The sequence below is a fragment of the Protomyctophum parallelum genome (genome assembly GCF_964188405.1).
Source record: "Protomyctophum parallelum genome assembly, chromosome: 8".
Lineage (NCBI taxonomy): Eukaryota > Metazoa > Chordata > Actinopteri > Myctophiformes > Myctophidae > Protomyctophum > Protomyctophum parallelum.
The window spans coordinates 18,365,652-18,371,795 of record NC_139703.1 but is presented as its reverse complement, the minus strand read 5'-3'; positions in this window follow the sequence as shown (position 1 = coordinate 18,371,795).

Sequence of the window (6,144 nt, the reverse complement as noted above, 5' to 3'; positions counted from 1 at the left end):
TCGTTGACCTGACTTCCCTGCAGAAAGTCGTCAACGACATAATTTGTCTTGATGCATTGCAAGCCTGTGTGGTGCATGGTGTTGATGGACATAACTTTGGTTTTGGTGGTGTTGATGATGAGGGCTGTACAGTACGTCATATAGGGCATATTTGTTGAGTTGATCAGTTATTTTCTCGCAGATCTGTTATATTTATGGACAGGACAGCGAGGTTGTCAGCAAAGTCAATATTCTCAGGCTGGCTATAGTGAGGAGATAAAGTAGAAGCAGTTACCATTACTTATAAGGGTGTGCACAGTAGCTGCTTATCAAGGTCACAGAAAGAAAAAGCAAAGACACGTCAGAGCTCTCCAGGACAGACATGACAGCACTGGCCCTGCCCTTCAAGGGGCGCCCTGACCAACGGACCGACATGATCGAATCTGATTCGTGATATAACAGGTCGTATCTGCTTTTATCCATGTTCATTTGCTGTTCATACGTATAGGCTACTATATACATAATCAGTAAAAATAAAATAGCAAATTGTGCCTGATCTGCTGGGACCAGAGTACGTGGTGTGTATATGTATGACTAGCTCTCAATGATGACGTAAGAAATATGGTCATTTGTGTAATCTGGTCCCAGCAAAAAGGCACAGATTTGATGTTTTTTTGCATAAACATAAAATGGCGGGTTGGCTGTCACGGTTTTTGGCGCAAAGTAACCACAGTATACCGCTAATCAACTTACAACTACATACTCTATATAGTATATGTATATGTATACGTATGTCTTACGTCATCATTTAGAGCTACTCATACGTATACTATATACATAACCAGTAAAAATAAAATAGCAAATTGTGCCTGATCTGCTGGGACCAGAGTATGTGGTGTGTATTTGTATGACTAGCTCTCAATGATGACGTAAGAAATATGGTCATTTGTGTAATCTGGTCCCAGCAAACCAGGCACAGATTTGCTGTTTTTCTTGCATACGCATAAAATGGCGGGTTGGCTGTCACGGTTTTTGGCGCAAAGTAACCACAGTATACCGCTAATCAACTTACAACTACATACTCTACATAGTATATGTGTATGTCTTACGTCATCATTGAGAGCTAGTCATACGTATACTATATACATAATCAGTAAAAAATAAAATAGCAAATTGTGCCTGATCTGCTGGGACCAGAGTATGTGGTGTGTATACTCTGTTTATATACCTTTTTTTTTCATCACATATCAATGATTTATTTTTCTTTCAAAAACTAAAAAGGGATCCAGAATATATCTACATCGATAAAACTGTATTTCTTATATAGATAGAAACTTGAACCATACTTAATAATACTAGGTGTTTATATGCATAAAGTAGGTAGGTAGCAAATAGTTACATCTAATAATTATACATTTCAAACGTTCCTTCACAGAGATACTGAGATTTGACAGTTTACAGCGGTCGAAAGTACTTGCGCGCTCTGCTTGCGCACTAGTTGGCCATTTATGGCCTACTAGTGTGCAACAAGCAAGTATGCACTCGACAGAGTGCAGTTCTAGTTTTGTATGCTTTCCCCAAGGTTTCCCCTTGCTGAAGCATTTTCGGCCTCTCTTGGATCTGGTGGATGCACTGACTCATCGAGCTAACGTTGGCACAGTTGAAACATCTGCAGTGAGACGCATTAGCTGTAATTGCAGCCAGGATGCTGTGTGTGTGTGTGTGTGTGTGTGTGTGTGTGTGTGTGTGTGTGTGTGTGTGTGTGTGTGTGTGTGTGTGTGTGTGTGTGTGTGCGTGTGTGCGTGTGTGCGCGCGTGCGCGCATGCGTGCGTGTGTGCGTGTGTGTGTTTGTATTACTATAGTTGTGAGGACCAAATGTCCTCTGGCCCTATCTTGTGCCGCGTAACCACTTTCCCCAAACCTATATGCCTACGTGTATATGTTTTAATTTTAAAATAGTTCAACTACATTCATGTTTGGGTTATGGTCACATTTAGAGGTTGAAATCAAAGCTAAAGATGATAGTATGCATAGTTGCGTGCCAGTCAAAAAATTAGCCGGCATACTGTATAGCTCACACGTCTATTTATGAGCTGCAACATGTAAGCAATACCAGAGTGGGGAGTTGGTTGGTATGGGGTCCTAGCTATTTTTAGTTACGTTATAAATAAACTCCACAATGGACCAAAAACACACTGAAACACCTGTCTATTTGATTTTAAGAATAGGTACAGAAGAATATCATGATAATAAAGACACCCTCAAACAAATATTGATACAGTAACAGGGGTCTTCAATGTTTTTTCAGGCCAAGCACCCCTTAGCTGAGAGAGAGAGAGAGAGAGAGAGAGAGAGATGAAGCAGGGACACCCACTATATTGCATTAAAGTGTGTTGCAGATTGAGACATTTTCATAGATTTAATATCTTCGTAGACTTGTTTGACAGCACTGTCATCAGTGTTTTAGTAAAGTGTTTTCAGTAAATTAATGTTTTTATTTATTTTGTTTGTTAGTTTGACATTTAACTGAACCCTCCATATTATAGTAAATGTGACACTTGGCTCTGTACTCGGCTAATGTTCCCCGCAGAATAGGGATGCTAGGTTTAAAACATATCCTACTGTAGCACACAAAGATATGGCAGCCCCCCTGTCGAAACTCTGAGGACCCCCTAGGGGTCCCGTACCCCCTGTTGAAGACCCGCCATGACCTATAGTCCAGGGTTTCTCAACCAAATTATTTTCAAAGAAAGTTTTGCAACTGAATGGATGGAAAATGGAAATGAAGAGTTTACATATTACATAGTACACATACAGTAATACATGCATACACCTTCCCTAATGATTATCTGGTTTCAGTATTTATTTATGGTGTATTGTCTCTATTATTATGATTATTGTAGCAGTCAATTTATATGGTGGGTCGGGAGGGGCGGGGCGGGGGTACCGAGACACTGCCAAAGCATTTCCGGGGGTCCCCGGCCAAAAACGTTGAGAACCCCTGTCCTATTCTCCAGGAGGGACGAAATCCAGGCACGGCGGACGACGTACGTTGTGACGTAATTATTTTACATCGCAACGTATTGAATAATACGTCGCGACTTAAATAACGAATCGTCGGGGCGATTAAAATACGTCGTGGTGGTTTAAAAAATACGTCGGCGTTGGTGCACAACAAGATATACTGTCAATGGCCATTATACCTGTTGTGGTCGGACTCGTAACTCATGATAGGGATAGTAAGTACAATTAAAGGACCACTTTACACATTTTCACTGTTGGCAGATTTCTGTTATGCATTTTTTCCCCCCATTAATTAATGCCTATAGCCTACTTTATAGAGTAGGCCTACTCAAATTCTGCCCAAACCCGATTCTATACCCGACCCAACGTTTTTGGGCCGGCGGGGCCCAACATGTGCGCTAATTAGTCGGGCCAGGCCGAGCCTCAGGTTCCATGAAAAGAATATATATATGGATCCATCTGGTGGAGTCTACTCCCCAAAAATAAATTTCATAAGGACAGAATTGTAAATGCTCGTCCCCCCCTAGTTTCTGTACCTTCTGTATGTCTACTGTACACCGCCTTGCGCATGGTCCAAATCAACACAGCATAGCGCACCCGACCCACGTGACGGTCGCCCACTAGGCAATACCAATTTCCAGAATCATATACTACCAGACCGGTGCACGGCTGTGGAGCACCGAGTCGGTAATGATGGAAGTTGGAGATCCATGCCCCACCCAGCTATAGAGCGTCGCAGTCCCGCCCCCTTTCATGACGACACTAGGCCCAGGAAATAATTCCCAATGCATTTTGCCCATAGACATTTCAATTTAAAGACCTTTTAAGCGTCGTACGAAGCCAAATAATTACAAAGAAGAAAAACAACAAAAAAGTGTTGTAACCTGCCGTTTTATTTTCTTTCTAATTATTTGTTTAGTGTCATTTGTCACGACAAGAGTTGGCTTTGTCCGCGGCATAAACGTCTTTAAATAAATACTTTTTGAAAAGTCTATGAGGAAAATGAACGGGGAATTATTTTCCGGGTCTCTCGAGGGGGCGGGACTGCGACACTCTATACAATACCCATTGTACCCGTGTCAGAGTACCCGTTCCACCCATCTGTCTGTCACTTTTATGCCCATATATGGATATTTCTGGATCTGTCTCTCTGTGTCTGTATCAGGCATGACCAAATATGGAGTGTTTGTTATAACAGGCCAGCTCCATATATGGACCCTGTCCAGTGCCCAGGCAGAGGCCTTTTGTGGTGGTTCTGGACAACCGTGGGTCCGACCGACACCGGGCACTGCACTCCCTGTAGGGGTGTGGAACCCGTGTTTTTGGGGGTTTTTTTATGTTTTATCCCACAATTTTCGAACCCATTTTTTCATCCAGTGTCAATTATCTAATTATCTTTTTAATTATTTTCACCTGACAGGGGAGAGTTTCCCCGGCCGAACGTAGCGTGTGGAAGAACACGTTATTCCGACCAGTTCCTTTCCCCTCCATCAGGCGCCCCGGCTGGCCAGGGGGAGGTAGTTCAGAGGTGTGGAAACCTGTGTGTCGAATTTTAAGTCGGTGGGGCAAACGGTTCTAGAGTTACGTGGATTACAGACGGACATGCGTACAGACAAGAGACATATTTAGATCATCAGACTGAAGCTGCGTGGAACAGTCCACTCAGAGAGTGGGCGGGGTCTATGTGAGCTTCTAGATTGGCTATTTTTCAAATGGCTGTAGGGCTGAAGTTAAAGCTGCTATAAGCAATAATATGTCAAAATCTTAATGACCTTTTTTTTTCAGACAGCCAGCAATGAGTAGATCGAACGCTCCCAAAAAATGTAGTCTCTGTGACACATCTTGGGGCCACAATCTGCATTCAAAGATGTTCCTAGAAGCTTTAATTGTCATTGGTCGAAAAAAAAAACAAAGCTTCTAGGAAAATCTTTGCAGATTGCGGGCCCTTGATGTCACAGAGACTAATTATTTTTGAGCGTTTTACCCATTGCTGGCTTTCTGAATGTTGAACAACAACAAAAAAAGTCAATTTTGACATATTATTGCTTATATCAGCTTTAATGTATATTTCTTGATAATATAATCTCAATGTGCAAAATAACTAGTAGCCTATAACTAAAGCTGTCAAATAGAGATACTGAGATTTGACAGTTTACAGCGGTCGAAAGCATACTTGCACGCTCTGCTTGCGCACTAGTAGGCTATTTATGGCCTACTTGTGTGCAACAAGCAAGTAGGCACTCGACAGAGTGCAGTTCTAGTTGAGTAAATGTAATTAGTTACTTTACACCACTGAGGAGGACAGGCTCAACGTGGTTAAGTGTGCATGCGTGCATTTTATAAATTTTGAACTAATAAAGAGTTTTAACAAGAGCTTGTGACTCATAAATGCTCCTCATTCTTTGGGGTATTTCCGTCACTGTATTTGCACACACACAAGTGATATGTGACCTCTGCATTTAACCCATGCTAACTAGCAGGAGCAGAGGTGGACAACGTATAGGCCTACTCAACACCATGCAGTGCATGAGTCAACTCCTGGTCAAATATTACTATAAAGTTAAAGTTGCTCTGAAGACTTTGAGTGATTGCAGGCAGCACAGGTGTGAGGTATATTTATTTATATAGTAGTCATGGCAGTTTATCATCTTTTTTACCTCAAAACCAAAGGCCCCGGCACCGCACCGTCCCAATGGCTAATTTGGCCCTGGTAGTGACGAGACGTAGTGACGTAGCGCCCACTTTTGGTGCATTGTTGTTTGCTAACTTCAAGCTGCATTAATTCATACAGGAATGGACTAAATGCCAAGACCCGCCGCCCCCGCCTTCCATTAGGTGCCCACGAGGCGGAGCATTCTCACATTCTAACACAGCCAGAAAACCACACTGGCAGCCAACTCGTTGGCTCGCATGTCATTAGACTTCCAATCCACACCTTCCAGCTTTTGAATCCCCCTCACTATATTTCCAACAACCGCGGACTAGTTGTTTTTGCCGATAAAATATAGTTTTAGACCATGTCGGAGGGGCGCCGTCTCTAGCGAATTTGAGCCACGAGACACCACATCACACCACATCACACCGAGTTGCCGTGTCAAACGTTGCAACGTTCACTACTAATAACTAATACTTTATATACAT